This window comes from Chrysemys picta, chromosome 10, assembly GCF_011386835.1.
Source record: "Chrysemys picta bellii isolate R12L10 chromosome 10, ASM1138683v2, whole genome shotgun sequence".
Lineage (NCBI taxonomy): Eukaryota > Metazoa > Chordata > Testudines > Emydidae > Chrysemys > Chrysemys picta.
This window is the reverse complement of record NC_088800.1, coordinates 41,901,085-41,925,276: the sequence shown is the minus strand read 5'-3', so window position 1 is coordinate 41,925,276 and position 24,192 is coordinate 41,901,085. Positions and strand designations below refer to the sequence as shown.

The following is a 24,192-nucleotide window of genomic DNA, read 5'->3' as shown; positions in this document are numbered from 1 at the left end:
GGGAAAAGGACTTCATCATCACTGTGAAAAATGTGCACCTTATTTCCAGTCTGGATAGGTCTATCCTCCACTTCCAACCATTGGAACTTCTTAGACCTTTGTCTGCTATTCTGAAGAGTTCATTGTTAAATTTCTGTTTCCCATATACGTACTCAAACTGTGATCAGGTCACCTTCTCTTTGTTAAGCAAGACTCAAAGAGCTTAATCTGTTTATTACTATCAGGCATATTTTCCAGTCCTTTAAGCATTCTTGCGGCTCTTCTCTGAACCCGCTCCAATTTATCAATATCCTTCTTGATATTTTCTCCCTTTTCTTTTTCCATCCTTTTCTCCTTACTCTAGAGCAGAGTTCTTAAAGTGTAGGGCATGACCCCTTGGGACAAGTGGAGGGAGCAAGATGAAGTTATCTGGTGCATGAGGACCTGACAAAGCTGCACTGAAGGGCCAAGGTCAAGAGGAGCTCTGTCAGAGAAGGGAAATGGACGGAGTTGTGTGGGTGGTCTTGGCTGCCAGGACCAGACTCCTTGCCTGTCTTGCCCCCGCTCTGCCCCAGCTGCAGCAACCACTAACTGGCACATACCCTCCTCTGCTGAGAAGGGGGTGAGAACTTTGTGAGAGTGGAACTGAAGGCTACACACCGAGTACCGACATCCCTGCTGCACACAGCCCCCTCTTGACCCTGCCCTTCAGTGTGGCCATAGGACCAAAGCCCCATCTGCAGCCTATGCAGGGGAAGCAGACAGGGCCGCATGCAGGAAAGGGGCCAGTACTCTGGGGTTGCATCCTTCCAGTACCCTGCTGACCCTGGCCCCTCAGCACAGCCCTGTTTGCTGCCCCTACATGGGGGCAGGGGCAGCACAATAGGCAGAGAGCCAGATCCCAGCAGCTGAGACTGTTCAACCCCTGCAGGGGGCAGAAGGCATCAACTACCACATGGTCAGTACCCCACCCCAACGGGAATCAGGCACCCTGGCCCTGCCCTGTTTCTTCTTAAGAGGAGGGAATATATGGGACATGAATCTCTGAAGGGGGTCTCAGCAAAAAGTTTGAAATCTCTGCTCCACAGAATAACCCAAGACTGATGGAGGGGGAAACTGGGGTGCCAGCTGCTGTTTCTGTGAGAGGCAGAAAACAATTAAGAGCACCTGCCTGCAGAAGAACAAACGAGAACTGAACATGAAAGTCCTGGGTCTGCATAGGTGGGCACCTGCCTAACTGACAACTAAGGACACATCCCAATGGCTGCATTGGCAAAAGTGACACCAGGATACTAATAAAGAAAGAACTGCATTCAAGACATTTCACCAGGGTCTGATCCTGCAGTTTAATAATATTTGAGAATTCACTTAGATACAAGTCCAAGTAAATTCAATCCGCACAGTAAGCCTTGATCTCCCCGGCCCCCAACTCAAGATAATTTCTTGGGGAAGTGGAAAAAAGGAAGAACAGGGGAGGAGGTCTAATGTTGACAAAAAAGTCCTTGGCTGATTTGATCATGAGGCTCAGAACAAGGTTTGCCACAGACTTCTTCGCATATTAATGGAAACCATGCTGACATACCACTATATTCCACCCCCACATTCGCCTTCATACATTTCTTGTAGGTCAATTTAAAAGAATTAAGTCTTGTTCAGCTAAATGTCTGATGGCTGTTGCTAGTGGAAACAAACTACAACAATCTGTGTGTCTTGAACAACCAACAGCAATGAGTTATGTCACAGCAGACTGAGTAAGCGAGTGCAATTCACCAGTTTTTCCCTTATGATCCTAGACCAGAGGTGAAAGTACACCTGTATGGTCTGGTGCAGCGTACCGCAAGAGCTGGTACACAGCCAACCATACCGGCAGGGGGCAGCTTCCCCAGGCTGGCAATTTAAAAGGGCCCTGGGCTTCCAGCAGTAGCCGGAGCCCCTAGCCCTAAATCACTGCCAGAACCCCAGGGCTCCCAGCCGTCGCTGCAGCTACCGCTACCATGGGGCTCTGGCAGTGATTTAAAGGGCCCGGATTTCCCAGCTGCTGCCCTTTAAATCATCAACGGTGCCCCAGAGTAGCAGCAGCAATTTAAAGGGCCCAGGGATTTAAAGGCCATGCCCCTTCTGCCTGAGGCCCTGCCCCTTCTGGTTGAGTGCATCCCCTCTTGCTCAGGATCCCAGCCCTGCATACCGGTAAGTCCCTTAAGTTACTTTCACCCCGTCCTACACATGTCACATGAAGTTGTGTGTTTTTATATTCTAAACCAGCAAATAAATGGTTAATTGAGTAAGTCATACAAGTTAATTACAATTCTAGGTGCTTACTGTGTTATCTTAGAAATACATGAAAACAGACAAAATGGTGTTCCATTGTAACTAGTGTTCTAGATAGCATGTATTAAATTTCAAAGGTGTGCTAAGGACAAAAGATCAACTGTACTGTTCTGCTCATGCCACTGCCCTCTTTTAGCTGAAGGTCCTTGCTTATGTTTTGGGACATAACCAACCAGGTCACCCAGAGGCTGAAGCCATGCTGTCCTCAACTAAACTCCCTCCTTGAAGAAAAAAAAGGTTCAAGGCCGAGCTATAGCTCCAGTGATATCACCAGGCCTTCCAGGAAGAAGAGGGAAGTTAGAACCTAGTTACACCTCTACCCCAATATAACGCAACCCGATATAACACGAATTCGGATATAATGTGCTAAAGCAGCTTTCCAAGGGGGCGGGGCTGCGCACTCCAGTAGATCAAATTAAGTTCGATATAACGCCGTTTCACCTATAACGCGGTAAGATTTTTTGGCTCCCAAGGACAGCGTTATATTGGGGTAGAGGTGTATTTGTAACAAACATCAACCAGAAAATTTTTGAGTGGGGTTCTTGGATGCTATCTAAACATCACAAAGGTGAAGAAAAATCCAGACATTCTTCCTTTGATTTTCTTAACGATAACTGTAAAGAGGATGTTTTCTAATTTGTCAAAACACATTGTGCCAGCTTAGTATACCAAGGTATTTTGGATGCCATCAGCCTCTTCCAGTGACAATACAGGGACAATTGCATGCCTGATTTACACTACCATAGAACTCCAACTTCAATTTTCCCTTGTAGTATTCTTTATTCAACACCTTGAAATACTACTGTTTACAGGTTTTGATTTATTACTTCAGAGCAGAGCCCTGCGGCAGGACTGGGATCCCACAGGACCTGCTGCCATAATAGCAGGAACAGGTAAAAATGTAGTTTGTTGTGGGTGGGATTGGGTGGACAAAATAAAAAGGAAAAAAAACAGACTGGTAATCTGCAGGAAAAATAATCTCTGGTCAGTTTGTCATAAACAAAATTTCAGCGATGTAAAGTAAGTTTTTATTTTTCTTTTTTTTTAAAATAAAGGCTTTAATACTTGAAATTAAGCAAGGGACAGAAAGATTTGATGTCTATTATAACAGGAGTTAAAATATTTGTAACATGGTTTAAGCAAGATTTGATACAATAGGCATCATGGAAACCTGGTTGGACTGAGGACAATCAATGGGACACAATCATTCCGGGGTACAAAATATATCGAAAGGACAGAACAGATCGTGCGGGGGGAGGGGGGGGGAGTGGCACTATATGTGAAAGAAAACGTAGAATCAAATGAAGTAAGAATCTTAAGTGAATCCACGTGTTCCATAGAATCTCTATGGATAGTAATTTCATGTTCTAATAAGAATATAACCTTAGGGATCTATTATCGACCACCTGACCAGGACAGTGATTGTGATGATGAAATGCTAAGGGAAATTAAGAACTCAATAATAGTGGGGGATTTCAATTATCCCCATATTGACTGGGAACATGTTACCTCAAGACGAAATGCAGAGACACATTTCTCGATACTTTAAATGACTGCTTCTTGGAGCAGCTGGTACGGGAACCCACAAGGGTAGAGGCAACTCTAGATTTAGTCCTGAGTGGAGCGCAGGAGCTGGTCCAAGAGGTAACTGTAACACGACAGCTTGGAAATAGTGACCATAACATAATAACATTTAACATCCCTGTGGTGGGAAGAACATCTCAACAGCCCAACATTGTGGCATTTAATTTCAAAAAGGGGAACTATGCAAAAATGGGGGGGTTAAACAGAAATTAAAAGGTACAGTGACTAAAGTGAAATCCCTGCAAGCTGCATGGACGCTTTTTAAAGACACCGTAATAGAGGCCCAACTTAAATGTATACCCCAAATTAAGAAACACAGAAAAGAACTGAAAAAGAGCCAACGTGGCTTAACAACCATGTAGAAGAAGCAGTGAGAGATAAAGGCATCTTTTAAAAAGTGGAAGTTAAAACCTAGTGAGGTAAACAGAAAGGAGCGTAAACGCTGCCAAATTAAGTGTAAAAATGTAATAAGAAAAGCCAAAGAGGAGTTTGAAGAACGGGTAGCCAAAAACTCAAAAGGTAATAAAACGTTTAAGTACATCAGAAGCAGGAAGCCTGCTAAACAACCAGTGGGGCCCCTGGATGATCAAGATACAAAAGGAGCACTTAAAGACGATAAAGTCATTGCAGAGAAACTAAATGGATTCTTTGCTTCAGTCTTCACAGCTGAGGATGTTAGGGAGATTCCCAAACCTGAGCTGGCTTTTGTAGGTGACAAATCTGAGGAACTGTCACATATTGAAGTGTCACTAGAGGAGGTTTTGGAATTAATTGATAAACTTAACATTAACAAGTCCCCGGGACCAGAAGGCATTCACCCAAGAGTTCTGAAAGAACTCAGATGTGAAGTTGTGGAACTATTAACTACGGTTTGTAACCTGTCCTTTAAATCAGCTTCTGTACCCAATAACTGTAAGATAGCTAAAGTAACGCCAATATTTGAAAAAGGCTCTAGAGGTGATCCCGGCAATTACAGACCAGTAAGTCTAACATCAGTACCGGACAAATTAGTTGAAACAATAGTAAAGAATAAAATTGTCAGACACATAGAAGAACAAATTGTTGGGCAAAAGTCAATATGGTTTCTGTAAAGGGAAATCGTGTCTTACTAATTATTAAGTTCTTTGAAGGGGGTCAAACAAACATGTGGACAAGGGGGATCCAGTGGACACAGTGTACTTAGATTTCCAGAAAGCCTTTGACAAGGTCCCTCACCAAAGGCCCTTACGTAAATTAAGTTGTCATGGGATAAAAGGGAAGGTCCTTTTCATGGATTGAGAACTGATTAAAAGACAGGGAACCAAGGGTAGGAATAAATGGTAAATTCTCAGAATGGAGAGGGGTAACTAGTGGTGTTCCCCAAGGGTCAGTCCTAGGACCAATCCTATTCAACTTATTCATAAATGATCTGGAGAATAGGGTAAAAAGTGAGGGGGCAAAGATTTCAGATGATACTAAACTGCTCAAGATAGTTAAGACCAAAGCAGACTGAAGAACTTCAAAAAGATCTCATAAAACTAAGTGATTAGGCAACAAAATGGCAAATGAAATGTAATGTGGATAAATGTAAAGTAATGCACATTGGAAAAAATAACCCCAACTATATATACACAATATGATGGGAGTTAATTTAGCTACAACTTATCAGAAAAAAGATCTTGGAGTCATCGTGGACAGTTCTCTGAAGACGTCCACACAGTGCACAGAAGCGGTCAAAAAAGCAAACAGGATGTTAGGAATCACTAAAAAGGGGATAGAGAATAAGACGGAGAATATATTATTGCCTTTATACAAATCGATGGTACGCCCACATCTTGAATACTGCGTACAGATGTGGTCTCCTCATCTCAAAAAAGATATACTGAGTCTAGCACTAGGTTCAGAGAAGGGCAACTAAAATGATTAGGGGTTTGGAACGGGTTCCATATGAGGAGAGATTAAAGAGGCTAGGACTTTCCAGCTTGGAAAAGAGGAGACTAAGAGGGGATACAATAGAGGTATATAAAATCATGAGTGATGTGGAGAAAGTAGATAAGGAAAAGTTATTTACTTATTCCCATAATACAAGAACTAGGGGCCACCAAATGAAATTAATGGGCAGCAGGTTTAAAACAAATAAAAGGAAGTTCTTCATACAGCGCAGAGTCAACTTGTGGAACTCCTTGCTTGAGGAGGTTGTGAAGGCTAGGACTATAACAAGCAACAGAGGGTCCTGTGGCACCTTTAAGACTAACAGAAGTATTGGGAGCATAAGCTTTCGTGGGTAAGAACCTCACTTCTTCAGATGCAAGTAATGGAAATTTCCAGAGGCAGGTATAAATCAGTATGGAGATAACGAGGTTAGTTCAATCAGGGAGGGTGAGGTGCTCTGCTAGCAGTTGAGGTGTGAACACCAAGGGAGGAGAAACTGCTTCAGTAGTTGGATAGCCATTCACAGTCTTTGTTTAATCCTGATCTGATGGTGTCAAATTTGCAAATGAACTGGAGCTCAGCAGTTTCTCTTTGAGTCTGGTCCTGAAGCGATGTTTTTCCACAATTTCTGCCTGTGCACATCGGTGGAAGCATTCTATTCATAGGTCCAGATTGTCATTTCGACCCTCAGGAGGAGTCCATGTGGAGTTCTTCTTCCTGTGTTGTTGGTGGGAGGGTATCTATGTATCAGTGAGCTGTTCAGTGTTATCTTGAAAGTATTCTTGAAAGTAACATCACCGGCTCATTCACCTGCACGTCCACCAATGTTATATATGCCATCATGTGCCAGCAATGCCCCTCTGCTATGTACATTGGCCAAACTGGACAGTCACTACGCAAGAGGATAAATGGACACAAGTCAGATATCAGGAATGGCAATATACAAAAACCTGTAGGAGAACACTTCAACCTCCCTGGCCACACAATAGCAGATGTTAAGGTAGCCATCTTACAGCAAAAAAACTTCAGGACCAGACTCCAAAGAGAAACTGCTGAGCTCCAATTCATTTGCAAATTTGACAGCATCAGATCAGGATTAAACAAAGACTGTGAATGGCTATCCAACTACAGAAGCAGTTTCTCCTCCCTTGGTGTTCACACCTCTACTGCTAGCAGAGCACCTCACCCTCCCTGATTGAACTAACCTCATTATCTCCATACTGATTTATACCTGCCTCTGGAAATTTCCATTACTTGCATCTGAAGAAGTGAGGTTCTTACCCACGAAAGCTTATGCTCCCAATACTTCTGTTAGTCTTAAAGGTGCCACAGGACCCTCTGTTGCTTTTTACAGATTCAGACTAACATGGCTACCCCCTTGATACTTAGGACTATAACAGTGTTTAAAAGAGAACTGGATAAATTCATGGAGGTTAAGTCCATTAATGGCTATTAGCCACGATGGGTAAGGAATGGTGTCCCTAGCCTCTGTTTGTCAGAGGGTGGAGATGGATGGCAGGAGAGAGATCACTTGATCGTTACCTATTAGGTTCACTCCCTCTGGGGCACCTGGCATTGGCCACTGTTGGTAGACAGGATACTGGGCTAGATGGACCATTGGTCTGACCCAGTACGGCCGTTATGTTCTTATGTATTCCTTTAGTGATAAAAATTGCAGGGTGGATAAAAATCAATGATTTTTTGATAAAATGCTTTTTGAGGAAAAAACCTATCTACAGATATATCTTAATTAAAACTATCTTTGAGCTATAATGTATCTCATCATGGAATAGAGATTATAAATTCTAATTCTATAGTATGAGATAATTCAGGGGTCGGCAACCTGCGGCACGAGTGCCAAAGACGGCACACAAGCCGATTTTTGATGGCATGCTACTGCCTGCCAGGGTCCTGGCCCCACTCAGCCCCCCGCCCACCGCTCTCTCCTGCGGGGGCAGGAGGCAGAAGCTTGGTCCTGCCAGCAGCCAAGCTTCCCCCTCCCCCACTTCTTCCCCCAGCATGGTGCTTTCCTGCCCCTCCCCGTCCCTGCTGCCGATCAGCTGATCTCCCTTGGGAGGGGGAGAGCCAAGCCGCAGCGTGCTCGCTGCTCCAGGGAGGAGGCAGAGAAGAGGTGGGGACGGGGCCCTGGGAGAAGAGGTGGGGACGGGGCCCTGGGAGAAGAGGTGGGGACGGGGCCTATCCCCTCTAGCCCCCTGCCGTGAGCACCCCCACGAGCCAAGCACCCCAGCCCTGACCCCTGCACCCCCCCACACACCCAGCCCTCTGCCCTGACCCCTGCACCCCCCCACACACACCTCCAACCCCTGTTCTGACTCCCGCACCCCCCACACATATCCAGCCCCCCCACACCCTGACACTTACACCTCCCCACATCCCCACCCCCACCCTGAGCACCAAACGGGAGCTCGGCACCACCACCACCACCACATTCCCACCTGCACCCGCGGTCTGGGGTCCTTGCCCTAACCCCCCCCCCCCCCCCACACACACACACACAGACCTCAGCACCCCATCCACACACCCAGCCCTCTGCCCTGACCCCTGCACACCTCACACACACCCAGCCCTCTGCCCTGACCCCTGCACCCCCACACACACCTCCAGCCCCCGTTCTGACTCCTGCACCCCCCACACATACCCAGCCCCCCCACACCCCATGCCCGGACTCTTGCACCCCCCCCACATCCCCACCCTGAGCACCAAACAGGAGCTCCTGCACACACACCCCTACATTCCTACCTCCACCCCCAGTCTGGGGTCCTGGCTGCCGGCCCCTTGCCAGCCAGGGTCCCGCAGGCCCTGCTAAGCCTGCTGCCGAACGGAACCCCAGGCCAGCAGCGGGCTAAGTGGGCCAGTGGCGTAAGATCAGCATTTTAATTTAATATTAAATTAAGCTTCTTAAACATTTCGAAAACCTTGTTTACTTTACATACAACAATAGTTTAGTTATATAATATAGACTTATAGAGAGACCTTCTAAAACACGTTAAAATGTATTACCGGCACGCGAAACCTTAAGTTAAAGTGAATAAGTGAAGACTCAGCACACCACTTCTGAAAGGTTGCCAACCCCTGAGATAATATATTAATGTAATATTTAAGAAAAGTTTTGTAAATGAGTTCCAAGAAAAGTATTGTAAATGAGTTCCAATAGTTCATGAATTACGGACCCAAGCTTATGGGGTTCCAGGGGTTCTGTATAGATTATTTAGGTTAATCTTTCTATCTACCCAATGGGACTCAATGCTCAGTCTAGAAGGCTACACTTAGAAAGATACTATCAAAGATGATTCGTTTTGCATGATTCTCAAACTGTGAATTTGTGTCTCCAGAGATAACACACTTGTTAACAGCAACAATGTTTTTTATAATAATGTATAGAGGTGAGAAATAACAGACCTCAACCCTACTGTCCCTCTGAAAATCTGTGTACACAGAGTCAATCCCTTACCTCTCTAGAAGTGCAGTTTTAAAAAGTTCAATGAATAGCAGATTGTTGGGGGTGGAATAAATCTGGACAAGGAGAAGAAGTCTGGAGATAAACGTGAGAAGGGAGGGACAGACAGTAGAAACAAAAGTGAAACTGTTTCAGCAGCATATTCCAGAAGTCTTGAGGTCTTTCTGAGTGTAGCCTTCATTGATTTGAGATCTCCCATACCATTCTCTCACTAGAATGGAAAACCTATTATGGCAGCAGGCCATAAAAGAGACCCAGTTTGGGAATATTTTAATGAAGTTCTGCTACCTGTGGGTAAGACAGGCATGTGTGCAAAATGCAAACAGTGCAACAAAGAAATGCAAGGCCTGGTTGCCTGAATGAGAAACATCATGAGAAGTGTTCCTTCTCAGGAGGAAGCTGCATTGAAGATGATGAAAGGAACATGTCTGAACATGCAGGATCTTCAGGCTGGTAAACTTTTTTATTTCATACTTCTTTCTTAAGGACTGCTTGTCTTTCTGGACTATTCTTGAATTCTCATGTTTGAGCAAAAAATATAGTTGTTATTCTATGGCAGGGGTCTCAAACATGTGGCCCGCGGGGCTATTTATTGCGGCCCGCCAAGTAACCCGTGCGCCTACCTCCAGGCCAGGGGTGGGCAAACTACACCTGCGGGATTGCCCCATTGAGCCCCGTGCCACTCCCTGAAGTGGCTGGCATCACGTCCCTGCGGCTGGGGGGGAGGGGGAGAGAGCAGAGAGCTCCGTGCGTTGCCCTGGTTTCCAGGCACTGCTTCCCGCCCTCCCCCCGCCCCCCGCAGCTCCCACTGGCCGGGAACGGGGAACCGCAGCCAATGGGAGCTTCGGGGGAGGTATCTAGAAGAGCGGCAAGCAGCGCGCGGAGCCCTGCGTTTCCCTTCCCCGAGGGGCCGCAGCGACATGGTTCCAGCTGCTTCGCGGAGCGGGGCCGGAGCCGGAGCCAGAGCAGGCAGGCGCTACTGCGCCCCGGAGCCGCTTTAGGTAAGCAGCTCTGGGCCAGAGCCCGAAGCCCTCCTGCACCCCACCCCTCAACTCCCTGCCCTGAGCCCCCTGCCTGAACCCCAACCCTATGCCACACCCCACACTCCCTCCTGCACCCCTCACCCCAACTCCCTGCCCTGAGCCCCCTGCTACACCCTGACGCCCGGGCCGCATCCCAAACCCCAGCCGCGAGCCCCCTGCCGCACCCTGCACCCCAACCCCCTGCCGCACCCCTCACCTCTCCTGAACCCCACACCCCAACTCCCTGTGCTGAGCCCTCTGTTGCACCCTGCACACCACCTGCACTCCTGCCCTGAGCCCCCACCACACCCCTCCTGCACCCTCTGGGGGCAGGGAGGGGACGGAGTTGGGGTGGTGACTTCGGGGAAGGGGTTGGAATGGGGGCAGGGCCAGGGGCAGCGAGGGGGGGGGGTGTCAGTGATGCGGCCCTCGGGCCAATGAACTAGTCCCTATGTGGCCCCTCCTGGTCATTTGAGTTTGAGACCCCTGCTCTATGGTACTATCATTTTAGATGCAGTTATGATAAAAAATAAATAGCTGAAATAGGCATATCTTCCTTTTACAATTTCACCTTTAAAATAGTACATCTCTACCCCGATATAATGCTGTCCTCGGGAGCCAAAAAGTCTTACCGCGTAATAGGTGAAACCGCATTATATCGAACTTGCTTTGATCCGCCGGAGCGCGCAGCCCTGCCCCCCTGAAGTGCTGCTTTACCGCATTATATCCGAATTAGTGTTATATCGGGGTAGAGGTGTACTGAGTGTCAGTAAATGCAATGAGTAACACTAAATTTGCAGTATGATAATAATTAAATAACTGCATTGACTTATTTTGTTTAAGAGAATCCATCCTCAACATACAGGATTCTGAAGACTATCCACCTTCAAGATCACCATCATTTTCTATAGTTTCAGAGTTATCTGCCAATAATAGTGTTTCAGTCACATCATGTATGTCACATAGCCACAGTACATCACCAGTAGCAAAAAGAAAAAAAACTCCATCATCCAGAAACAACCATAGATAAGTTTGTGATAAGAACCAGCAGATTACAAAAAGAGGTCATTGATGAAAAAAATGCCCCGTTTGTTTATGCAACAAACTCTCCTTTCCGTATGATTGAGAATCCACACTTCATTAACATGGTTCAGTCATTAAGACCAGGATATAGTCCACCCAACAGAGCAGATGTCGCAGGCAAATTGCTGGATAAAGTGTATGAAAGAGAAATTGAGCAGTGTGCAAAAGGTCTAGAGGGTGAAATTATTAACCTGAGTCTTGATGGGTGGAGCAATGTCCACAATGATCCTGTTGTATGTACTTGTGTGACAACAGAAGGAGGGAATCTTCCTTACAGGAAGAGGAGGTTACTCACCCTGTGCAGTAACTGACATTCTTCGAGATGAGTGTCCCTGTGGGTGCTCCACTCTAGGTGTTGGTGCGTCCCTGCGCCTTCACTCGGAGATTTTTCGTAGCAGTACTCGTACTGGCCACGCATGCGCAGAGGCTGCCCCCCCCCCCGGCAGTGAGTCTAGGATAATAGTGCGCACGCGTGGCCAATCTCCTCAGTTCCTTCTCTACAACGGAGGCTACCCCAACTCCGAAGTAGAGGGGAGGAGGGTGGGTAGTGGAGCACCCACAGGGACACTCATCTCGAAGAACGTCAGTTACTGCACAGGGTGAGTAACCTCTTCGAGAGAGAGAGATGTCCCTGTGGGTGCTCCACTCTAGGTGACTTAAAAGCCATGTATCTTAAGGAGGTAGGGGACTTCGGATCTGATAGGAACGCCGTTGATAGTACAGCCCTGCCAAAACATATATCAGATAGAGGGCCTTTGAGTAAGGGCATAGTGTTAAACAAATGTGTGCTCAGAGGACCAGGTAGCTGCTTTACAGATATCAGCCAGGGGAACTTTGCGTAAGAATGCTACAGAGGCAGCAACAGATCTAGTGGTGTGTGTTCTGATGCCGTCTGGAGGTGTAACTTTCTTCATCTGATAGCAGAACCGATGCACTGAGAAAATCCAGTTCAAAAGTCTCTGGGTAGAATAGGTGTACCTCTGGAACGCTCCGCGATGGAACAAAAAGTCTGGAAGAATTTCTAAAAGGTTTGGTTCTATCCAAATAGAAAGACAAGGCCCTGCGTACATCTAGTGTATGCATTGAGCTTCGAACGAGTTCGCATGTGGCTTCGGGAAAAAGGTTGGTAACTGAATCTGCTCATTAATGTGGAATGAGGAGTGTACCTTAGGAAGAAAATTGGGGGTGTAACCTGAGGGTAACCTTGTCTTTGAAAAATATCGTATATGGTGGGTCTGCCATAAGAGCTGCTATTTCTCCTGCCCGCCTGGCGGAGGTAATCGCCACTAAAAATGCTGTTTTCATCGAAGGTGTAAAAGGGAACACGTGGCTAGGGGTTCAAATGGTTGTTGGGTTAGGCAAGAGAGAACTAGATGAAGGTCCCACGGGGTGGTGGGTTGTTTTATGTCTGGGTATAGGGTTTGAGTCCCTTGAGGAAGCGCTTGGTGATAGGATGAGCAAATACAGAAGTATCATCAATTTTGTCATGAAAAGTTGTAATAGCAGCTAAATGGACCCTGATGGAACTGGAAGAAAGGCCGGATTGCTTAAGGTCCAATAGGTAGTCAAGTATGAGCGGAAGAGATGCTGACATGGGACTAAGTTGTTTAGTTGAACACCAGTGTGTGAATCGTTTCCACTTACATAGATAGGTGGTGCGAGTAGATTGTGTTCTGCTATGTAGGAGCACTCTTTGAACTTGTTCAGAACAATCTAGTTCGTTTTGGGAGAACCATGTAGGAACCATGCTTTGAGGTGGAGGCATGGATAAGTTGGGGTGGAGAAAACGGGCGTGTTTTTGTGATAGGAGGTTCGGAATGAGAGGCAAGGGGATTGGTGGTCGAATCGACATTTTGGTGAGAAACAGGAACCAGGGCTGTCTGGGCCATGATGGGGCAATTAGGATCACCTTGGCTCCATCTGTTCGTATTTTTATCAGGACCCTGTTCAGAACCGGTATCGGGGAAACGCATACAGTAAGTTTTGGTGCCATGGGATCATGAATGCGTCTCCCAGGGAATGTTTGCCTAGCCCTGCTCTGGAGCAAAAATTGGTACATTTCTTGTTTTTTGCAGTTGCAAAGAGGTCTATTGCTGGGTAGCACCAAATGCGAATATGTTGTGAATGGTGTGCTCGTTTAATTCCCATTCGTGATCCCACGGGAAACGTCTGCTTAGTTCGTCCGCTGTGGTATTCATCACTCCGGGAAGATAGGCCGCTGATACCCGGATGTTGTTCGCAATGCACCAGTTCCAGAGTTTCATAGCCTCTGTGGCACAGAGACTGGGATCGAGCTTCCCCCTGCCTGTTCACGTAGAACATACATGCAATATTGTCTGTCATTATGCGTACGTGTTGGTTCTTGATCAGTGGTAGGAATTGACGGCACGCATTGCGAATGGCTGGAAGTTCTAGGACATTTATATGGAGAGAGGTCTCGTTGAAGACAAAGCCCCTGGGCTGTGTGGTGAGACATGTGTGCACCCCATCCTGTCAGAGATGCATCGGTCGTCAGTATGATGGATGGAGCCTGCTGAAGAAAGGGGACTCCAGAGCAGAGGTTGGAGTGAATTGTCCACCACTGTAGAGAATCTTTGACTCGGGCAGGTATGGAGAGAGTCTTATTTAGAGGGTGCACATTCGGTCTGTACACCGTGGCCAACTACGCTTGGAAGCACCTCATATATATATATGTGCATTTGAACGATGGAGGTGCACGAGGTCATGTGACCTAGTATTTGTAGGCAGTCCTGGACAGTCACCTGGGGACTGTTGCGAATCCTTGTGGCTAGTTGACTTATAGAATTGAGGTGGGCTGGTGGGAGAGATGCAACCCCGTCCGGGAGTCGAGGTATGCCCCTATGAACTCCAGATGTTGGGTGGGGTATAATGTGGATTTGTTTTTGTTTACTTGCAGGCCTAAAGATAGGAAACGATCGATTGTAAGCTGTATGGATCGGAGAGCTTCGACGAAAGTGAAGCTTTGAGGAGGCAATCGTCTAGGTAAGGAAATATTACGACCCCTTGTTTTCTGAGGTAGGCTGTAACTACGGCTAGGATCTTGGAGAAAACACGGGGGGCCGTGGACAGTCCGAAAGGGAGAACCCTGTATTGGAAATGTGTGGGAGCCGAGAGTAAAGCGTAAGAATAGTCTGTGGGACGGGTGTATAGTCACATGAAAATAGGCATCCTGTAGGTCGAGGGCTGAAAACCAGTTGCCCTGCTCCAGCGCTGGGATTATAGTGGTGAGAGTGACCATCTTGAACTTTTGCTTTTTGACAAATTTGTTGAGCCGCCTGAGGTCGAGGATTGGTCGCCATCCCCCATTTTTCCTTCTCTGTTAAGAAATAATGGGAGTAAAAACCCTTCCCTCTGTGTCGTTCTGGCACAGTTTCTACTGCTCCCAGTTGAAGGAGATGCTCCACTTCTTGTAAGAGTAGTCGCTCGTGAGATGGGTCCCTGAAGAGGGACGGGGAGGGTGGGTGGGTGGGAGGGAGGGAGAGGAAGGGGATGGCGGGCGTATCCAATTGTAACTACCTCTATGACCCATTTGTCGGATGTAATTTTCTGCCATTGATGAGAGAATGGTCGTAGGCGGTGTCCAAAGACAGGTGTGCCGGCTGAAGTGGGAACGCTGTTTTCTAAACCCTCGACCAATGCTTCAAATCTGCCTATTAGTTGGAGGGGGTTGCAGCGCCCCTGTAGAGTTAGGACGACGACGCTGGAATCTTGGTCTTTGGCGTTGTTGTTGCTGTTGTTGTTCCTGTGGTCTATAGGAGTGTTGTGAAAATGTGGGGTAGCGTGGTCGGTGATAAGGTTGATATCTATATTGTCGTCTTCTGGTCACAGGTGGCTGGAGGCCTAGGGACCGGAGGGTTGCTCTTGCGTCCTTCATCGAATGCAGCATGTCGTTTGTGGTGGAGGCAAAAAGTTTTTCCCTGTCGAAGGGAAGATCTTCAATGGTGCTCTGGACCTCTCGAGGGAAGAAGGAGGAAGAGAGCCATGAACCCCGTCGCATGACCACTGCTGTGGCGGTTGACCTTGCTGCAGTGTTAGCTACATCGAGGGCCGCTTGGAGAGCGGTGCGTGATATGGTTTGTCCCTCGGAAACCAGAGCTGTGAATTGTTGTTTCTTCTGTTCTGGGATGTGATCAATAAAATCCATGAATTTATTATAGTTTTTGTGGTCATATTTTGCAAGGACTGCGGTATAATTAGCTATGCGAAATTGTAGCATCGAGGATGCATATACTTTACGGCCGAAGAGGTCCAGGCGTTTTACTGTCCTTGTTGGCTGGGGTGGAGCGGGCGTACTGTTGTTTGGCCCTCTGGTTTGCTGCATCCACTACCAATGAGTTTGGCGCCGGATGGGTAAAAAGGAATTCAGAGCCCTTTGAAGGAATGAAGTACTTCCTGTCCGCTTGTTTACAGGTAGGTAGGCTAGTGGCTGGATACTGCCAGATGGATTTAGCAGGTTCTAAAAGGGCTATGTTGATTGGTAATGCCACTCTAGAGGAAGAAGAGGGCTGCAAAATGTCTGTTAGTTCATGCTGTTGTTCAGTGACTTCCTCTAAATTAATTTTCAAGTCACCTGCAGCTCTTTTAAAGAGGTCTTGGAATTTAGCATAGTCATCCGACGGGGTTGGAGGAAGGGGAAGTAAGGCTTCCTCAGGCGTTACGTCGGACTCTGCTGGAATAGGAGCAGGACTCAGTTGCTCCTGGGAGTGTGACGATGCTGCCTGGTATCTTATGTCACTGGCAGGTCCGTCACGAGGCGGTGCTAAACCGGTGTTGCGCCTGGTCGAAGTGCCGTAGCGCATGTGTTCTCGGGGGTACGATGCCCATGGTGCCCAACCTTGCCATGGTGGTGGGTAGGGCATAGGTGGTGCCATCCAAGGGTTCACTCCCCATGGGGCAGGATACTGAGAACGGGCTGAGGTAGTTTTTTTTGTAACCCCTGTTGATCTGGGTCTGGGAGTCTTGATAAGGAGAAAAAACTGCCTGTGGATCAGTTTCCTCCTCACTGGAGGAAAGTTGTTCTGATCCTGAGTCCAGCATTGGAGAAAAACAGGCATTTATCAGGGGAGACTGCAGAATAGGTGAGACCAATAGATCTGCTGTCTGAGTAAATTGAAAAGGTGAGGCTCCTGCGTGAGGTGAAAACTGTGGAGGAGGAGGTTGCCCTGAGGGAACATTTCTCTGAGCAGGGGTTTTTCCTTTGATCTCCCTGTCAGCCTGTGCCGCGGTTGCCGGTGCCATGGTAGGTGCCGGGGGGGGGTCAACATCAGCCCGCAGAGCGTCAGGCAAGGCTGGAAATGTCGGCACCGTGTCTGTCTCGGTGCCGAACGGTGCCATAAACGAGGCAGGCAACTGAAAGCCTGAAGCCTCGGCACCGGAGCTTCGCGCCGCTGCCGCAGCCTGAGGCGGCTTTCGTGCAGTGCCTGAGGAGCCCGGCTCTTCAAAAGTGCTGAGGCGAGGAAACACAGGCAGGGAAACTGTTGACCTGCCTGAGGCACTTTTGTGCCTCACCAACTTCTTTGTTGGAGAGGGCTGCCCCTTTTTTGTAGCTTTCTTCAATTTTTTTGAAGCAGGGGGGCTGTGGCGGGCAGTAGAGCTGGAGTCGGCACCTGGGTCTGAAACTGACCCGATAGACTTCTGCAGGAGGAGCAGTTTCAGTTTAAGCTCCCTGTCCTTTTGTGCCCTGGAACTGAGTTTGGTACAGTGGGCACATTTTGGGGGAATGTGTGTTTCCCCCAGGCATTTTATACAATGAGAGTGGCCATCAGCGAGCGGAATAGCGTCCTTACATGTAGCGCAGCGCTTAAAGCCTGTGGAGCCAGGCATGATAAAAGCGGCTGCGGCTGAGAGAATTTTTTTTTTTTTAAACAGATAAAAGAACTAATGAGCTACACTAACAAGAACTGACAACAAACTAACTACTAGAACAGGTAATTGTAACAAAGTGAGTGATTTCCTAACGAGTCTGCTGAGCTCTGTCTCAGGCCGGGGACGGTAGAGAAGGAACTGAGGAGATTGGCCACGCATGCACACTATTATCCTAGACTCATTGCTTGTTTGAATTGGCAAGTTTGCTCCTCCACATAGAAACCCAGGCCTTCAGGATTTTAGGGGAAAGGAAATTTCTCTGAGCTTCACGCAGCAGTTTCTAATTTGTTCTTGGTGTGTCTGTAGGAGAGGAAGCATTAAAAAAAGAGGGAGCAGGGAGAGAAGTTATAGCAGAGAATAAAGAACTTGGAGCAGGGTCTAGGAAGGGACCTATATCTGTAAGTGATGAATGCAGTGGGATTGGGATTGAACCAGCAGAACCTTTCAGGATAGGGAGGGAAAGAAAAAGTGACAAACCACACAGAGAGGTGGACTCTTGAATGAATCCATATTCACCATTACAAGAACAAAAAGTGGCAGCCTCCACAAAGCCCCAGAGAAGTGTTCCCCACAATTCTGAGCAATAAGTATTTAGTGTGGCCGCCCAATGCGCTCTGATTGGCCTCCAGAAGTATTTGGCAGTATCCCACAATGCCTGTTCTAGCCACTCTGGTCATCAGTTCGAACTCTACTGCCCTGGCCTCAGGTGACCGTCAGACCCACCTTTTATATTCCCCTGGAATTTTAAAAATCCCCTTCCTGTTTGCTCAGTCAGGTGTGGAGTGATATCAGCGAATCTTTCCAGGTGACCATGTCTTCACGCGCCAAGCGAGCCCCAGTATGGAGCAATAGCAAGTTGCTGGACCTCATCAGTGTTTGGGGGGAGGAAGCTGTCCAGTCCCAGCTGCACTCCAGCCATAGGAATTACGATACCTTTGGGCAGATATCGAGGGCCATGATGGAAAGGGGCCATGACCGGGACGCACTGCAGTGCAGGATTAAAGTGAAGGAGCTGCGGAGTGCCTACCGCAAAGCCCGCGAGGCAAACGGACGCTCGGGTGCTCCCCCCACAACCTGCCGATTCTACAAAAAGCTGGACGCAGTACTTGGGGGTGACTCCACCTCCACTCCGAGCACCACCATGGACACTTCAAAGCGAGGGAAGGAGGAGGAGGAGTAAAGCGGGAATGAGGGTGCTGGGGCAGGGGGGAGACACCCCGGAATCCCTGGAGGCATGCAGCCAGGAGCTCTTCTCGAGACAGGAGGAAGGTAGCCAGTTGCAGCGGCTGGTACTTGGTGGAGGACAAACAAAAGAGCAGGTTCCCGGTAAGCAGCTTTTTTTTCGGGAAGGAGTTTTTTTGGTGCGGGCTCTTTGGAAGAGGAGGGTTAGGGCTGCATGCATGCCTAGATGCAGAATAGCACATTGATGTATCTATCACATCGTGGTAATCAGCCTCGGTAATCTCTTCGAAAGTCTCATCCAGAACATGGGCAATGTGCTTGCACAGGTTTCTTGGGAGAGCCACCGTGGTCCTTGTCCCACTCAGGCCAACGTGCCCGCGCCACTGTGCCGCGAGGACCATTGTTGCACACAGGCAAGCTGCATATGGGCCAGGGCGGAAGCCACATTGCATTAGAAGACCCTCCCTTGCTTCCCAGGTCACCCTCAGCAGCGAGATATCTTCCAGGACGAACTCCTGTGGAAAATGTTGGGACAGTGTTCAGTGTAGGTGCCCCCTGCAGCTGTTGGCTCTCTCCAAGGCACAGTAACCCAGAGAACCTTACAGCCGTGAAACAATCAGTCCCCCTTACTCACCATTTTGGGGCTCCCGTGGGTTATATGCGCTCTCTTTGGGACGGTAAAATTATGCTATTGTGTAGACTGTGTGCCCTCCTTAAGTGTGGGGGAATCATTACTCTGTCTGGTATAAACAATGCTGTCTCTGTTAAGTGTTGCATTTTGCCTTTACAGATGCAACCTTGAGATCTCAGCCGTCCGTGTTATCACCAGCTAAGAGACTGCAAAAACTCAGGAAGAGACTGTGAAAAAGCAAAGAAGACATGCTGCAAGAAGTGATGCATCAATCTCTTAAAGAGAATCAAAAAGCGCAGGAGTGGAGGGAGAGCGAAAGCAGGATCCACCAGGAAAACACAGCGCACCGGCGGCGAAGCACGGAGCAGCGGCAGCAAAGCACTGATAGGCTGATAAGCATCATGGAGCGCCAAGCAGACTTTATCTAGGTGCTCGTAACCATGCAGGCGGAGCACTACTGCGCCCACCCCCACCCCTGCAGCCTGTGTCCCAAAACTCTTTCCTTGTGCCCCCATGTCCCCTCCAACACGCTTTCCCCATCATCCGGGTTCTTACTGCCACCAGCTGCCTCCAACACCTGTATCTTCACTACCCAGCCCTGAAAACTACGACCCTTAGCCTCTACACTCAACCCCCATCACCATGCAGTATAGCCATCCTGAAGTGCAGCACTCATTGCACAGCACTCCAGACAGGACATACGCAAATCTGTGATTGTACCGTTCCCCACCCCACCCCCTTGCCCTTTCTGATTCCCAAACAGTTGTGTTTCTTTTCAATAAAAAAATTTTCTGGCTTTGAAAATATTCTTTATTATTGCATAAAGTAAAAGATACCTTAGCCCGGGAAAGAAACAGGCACTGCAAATCAGCTTGGCAAACACAGATTTCTACTAACATTGAAATCACTGCACTTCACGCCCGTGCAGGGCACCAGACATTACTGCTGGTTTTCAGCCTCAAATTGCTCCCTCAATGCATCCCTAATCTTTGCAGCCCATGCTGGGCCCCTGTAATAGCCCTGCTCTCTGGCTGTGCAAATTCAGCCTCCAGGTGTTCAACATTGGAGGTCCATGCCTGACTGAATCTTTCACCCTTCCCTTCACAAATATTATGGAGGGTACAACACGCAGATATAACCGCAGGGATGCTGTGTTCAGCCAAGTCCAGCTTCCCATACAGAGATCGCCAGCGGCCCTTTAAACGCCCAAAGGCGCACTCCACAGTCATTCGGCACCAGCTCAGCCTGTAGTTGAACCGTTCCTTGCTGCTGTCAAGGCTCCCTGTGTAGGGTTTCATGAGCCACAGCATTAACGGGTAAGCGGGATCTCCAAGGACCACAATAGGCATTTCAACTTCCCCTACCGCGATCTTCTGCTCTGGGAAAAAAGTCCCGGCCTGCAGCTTCCTGAACAGGCCAGCGTTCCAAAAGGTGTGTGCATCATGCACCTTTCCGGGCCAGCCAGCGTTAATGTCAATGAAACACCCACGGTAATCCACAAGCACCTGGAGAACCATAGAGAAATACCCCTTCTGATTAACGTACTCGGATGCTAGATGGGGTGGTGCCAGAATAGGAATATGCGTCCCATCTATCGCCCCTCCACAGTTAGGGATACCAATTTGTGCAAAGCCATGCACAATGTCCTGCACATTACCCGGAGTCATGGTTCTTCTGAGCAGGATGCGATTAATGGCCCTGCAAACTTGCATCAACACGATTCCAACAGCCGACTTTCCCACTCCAAACTGGTTCGCGACCGATCAGTAGCTGTCTGGAGTTGCCAGCTTCCAGATTGCAGTAGCCACCTGCTTCTCCACTGGCAGGGCAGCTCTCAATCTCGTGTCCTTGCGCCGCAGGGTGGAGGCGAGCACCTCACACAGTCCCATGAAAGTGGCTTTTCTCATCCGAAAGTTCTGCAGTCACTGCTCATCATCCCAGACTTGCATGACAATGTGATCCCACCACTCAGTGCTTGTTTCCCGAGCCCAAAAGCGGCGTTCCTCAGTGCTGAGCATGTCTGTGAATGCCACAAGCAATTTCATGTCCACACATTACGCAACTCGATATCGTCGTCGGACTCCTCGCTGTCACTTTGGATCTTAAGGAATAGCTCAACTGCCAAACGTGACGTGCTGGCGAGACTCGTCAGCATACTCCTCAGCAGTTCGGGCTCCATTTCCCACAGACCGAAACAGAACACAGAACGTGCTGCACAGAAACCGTTGAAAGATGTCGCCAAATGTGGACGGAAACACAGGGATTGCTGGGATGCGAAGCAATGCATCATGGGGCGTTGGGACAGGACCCAGAATGCCCCGCACCCTTCCCACAACCCTTGGCGCTAGAATGGGAAGAGGTGCTCTGTGGGATAGCTGCCCATAATGCACCGCTCCCAGTGCCGCTGCAAGTGCGGCAAATGTGGCCACGACAGTGCGCTGGCAGCTGTCCATGTGGACAGACTGCAGCACTTTCCCTACTCAGCTGTACGAAGGCAGGTTTAACTCACAGCGCTGTACTTCTGCAAGTGTAGCCATACCCACAGATAGCTTATGAGTGATCTCAACTTTGTCTTTGGCTGACTGCCAGTGGCTCAGTCTACAAAGCAATCAGAACCTTCACACTGAGGTCAAGCAGTCAAAGCCTGAGAAAGCAGAGATGACAATAGGAGGTAGGCAGGCGGCTGAAGGTCATGAATAGACAGATTGACAGGATACCTCAGAACATTAAGGAATTGAGAGAGATTTTGGAAGTCAAAGGGAGAGGAAAAAAAGTAAGACCGCAGACAAAATCGTAATGGAGGAAAAGAAGGGGTCAAGGAGTGAGAGAAAAGGGAACCCACAGAGTGCAAGAAATGAAATACATAATCTATGGTCAGAAAGAACACAAAACAGTGAAGTGAGGCCAAACCAGGAAGCAAAAGATATGAAAAGCACAAGATACATTCTAAGAGATTAGATAAGTAGCCAATAGTAAACCAACGAGCCAGGGTGAAAAAAAACTTGCAGCACCCCGCTTCTGCAATTGAAAAGGATAACAGTTGTACAACTCAACCCCAATATAACGCGACCCGATATAACATGAATTCGGATATAACGCAGTAAAGCAGCGCTCCCAGGGGGCGGAGCTGCGCACTCCGGCGGATCAAAGCAAGTTCGATGTAACGCGGTTTCACCTACAACGCAGTAAGATTTTTTGGCTCCCAAGGACAGCGTTATATTGGGGTAGAGATGTACTTAACTGGCAATGTTACTAGCAGCCTGAACTGTTCTCAAATTCTACTTGCAGCATTCATAGATTCATAGATTATAGGACTGGAAGGGACCTCGAGAGGTTATCGAGTCCAGTCCCCTGCCCGCATGGCAGGACCAAATACTGTCTAGACCATCCCAGATAGACATTTATCTAACCTACTCTTAAATATCTCCAGAGACGGAGATTCCACAACCTCCCTAGGCAATTTGTTCCAGTGTTTAACCACCCTGACAGTTAGGAACTTTTTCCTAATGTCCAACCTAGACCTCCCTTGCTGCAGTTTAAACCCATTGTTTCTGGTTCTATCCTTAGAGGCTAAGGTGAACAAGTTCTCTCCCTCCTCCTTATGACCCCCTTTTAGATACCTGTAAACTGCTATCATGTCCCCTCTCAGTCTTCTCTTTTCCAAACTAAACAAACCCAATTCTTTCAGCCTTCCTTCATAGGTCATGTTCTCAAGACCTTTAATCATTCTTGTTGCTCTTCTTTGGACCCTTTCCAATTTCTCCACATCTTTTTTAAAGTGCGGCGCCCAGAACTGGACACAATACTCCAGCTGAGGCCTAACCAGAGCAGAGTAGAGCGGAAGAATGACTTCTCGTGTCTTGCTCACAACACACCTGTTAATACATCCCAGAATCATGTTTGCTTTTTTTGCAACAGCGTCACACTGTTGACTCATATTTAGCTTGTGGTCCACTATAACCCCTAGATCCTTTTCTGCCGTACTCCTACCTAGACAGTCTTTTCCCATTCTGTATGTGTGAAATTGATTTTTCCTTCCTAAGTGGAGCACTTTGCATTTGTCTTTGTTAAACTTCATCCTGTTTAACTCAGACCATTTCTCCAATTTGTCCAGGTCATTTTGAATTATGACCCTGTCCTCCAAAGTAGTTGCAATCCCTCCCAGTTTGGTATCATCCGCAAACTTAATAAGCGTACTTTCTATGCCAATATCTAAGTCGTTGATGAAGATATTGAACAGAGCCGGTCCCAAAACAGACCCCTGCGGTACCCCACTCGTTACGCCTTTCCAGCAGGATTGGGAACCATTAATAACAACTCTCTGAGTACGGTTATCCAGCCAGTTATGCACCCACCTTATAGTAGCCCCATCTAAATTGTATTTGCCTAGTTTATCGATAAGAATATCATGCGAGACCGTATCAAATGCCTTACTAAAGTCTAGGTATACCACATCCACCGCTTCACCCTTATCCACAAGGCTCGTTATCCTATCAAAGAAAGCTATTAGATTGGTTTGACATGATTTGTTCTTCACAAATCCATGCTGGCTGTTCCCTATCACCTTACCACCTTCCAAGTGTTTGCAGATGATTTCCTTAATTACTTGCTCCATTATCTTCCCTGGCACAGAAGTTAAACTAACTGGTCTGTAGTTTCCTGGGTTGTTTTTATTTCCCTTTTTATAGATGGGCACTATATTTGCCCTTTTCCAGTCTTCTGGAATCTCTCCCGTCTCCCATGACTTTCCAAAGATAATAGCTAGAGGCTCAGATACCTCCTCTATTAGCTCCTTGAGTATTCTAGGATGCATTTCATCAGGCCCGGGTGACTTGCAGGCATCTAACTTTTCTAAGTGATTTTTAACTTGTTCTTTTTTTATTTTATCCGCTAAACCTACCCCCTTCCCATTAGTATTCACTATGTTAGGCATTCCTTCAGACTTCTCGGTGAAGACCGAAACAAAGAAGTCATTAAGCATCTCTGCCATTTCCAAGTTTCCTGTTACTGTTTCTCCCTCTTCACTAAGCAATGGGCCTACCCTGTCTTTGGTCTTCCTCTTGCTTCTAATGTATTGATAAAAAGTCTTCTTGTTTCCTTTTATTCCC

General features: G+C 47.8%; 1 protein-coding gene and 1 long non-coding RNA gene across 8 annotated transcripts in view; one reads left to right on the top strand and one right to left on the bottom strand.

The window, feature by feature from the left end:
- Positions 1 to 24,192, bottom strand: part of CSNK1G1 (casein kinase 1 gamma 1) — a 312,438-nt gene that overhangs the window by 249,305 nt on the left and 38,941 nt on the right. The gene's annotated exons all lie outside the window — the stretch shown is intronic.
- On the top strand, positions 14,299 to 15,557 carry LOC135973772 (uncharacterized). The gene is made up of 2 exons (XR_010590790.1): positions 14,299 to 14,388; positions 15,235 to 15,557. It is a non-coding gene; the product is annotated as an uncharacterized LOC135973772 (long non-coding RNA).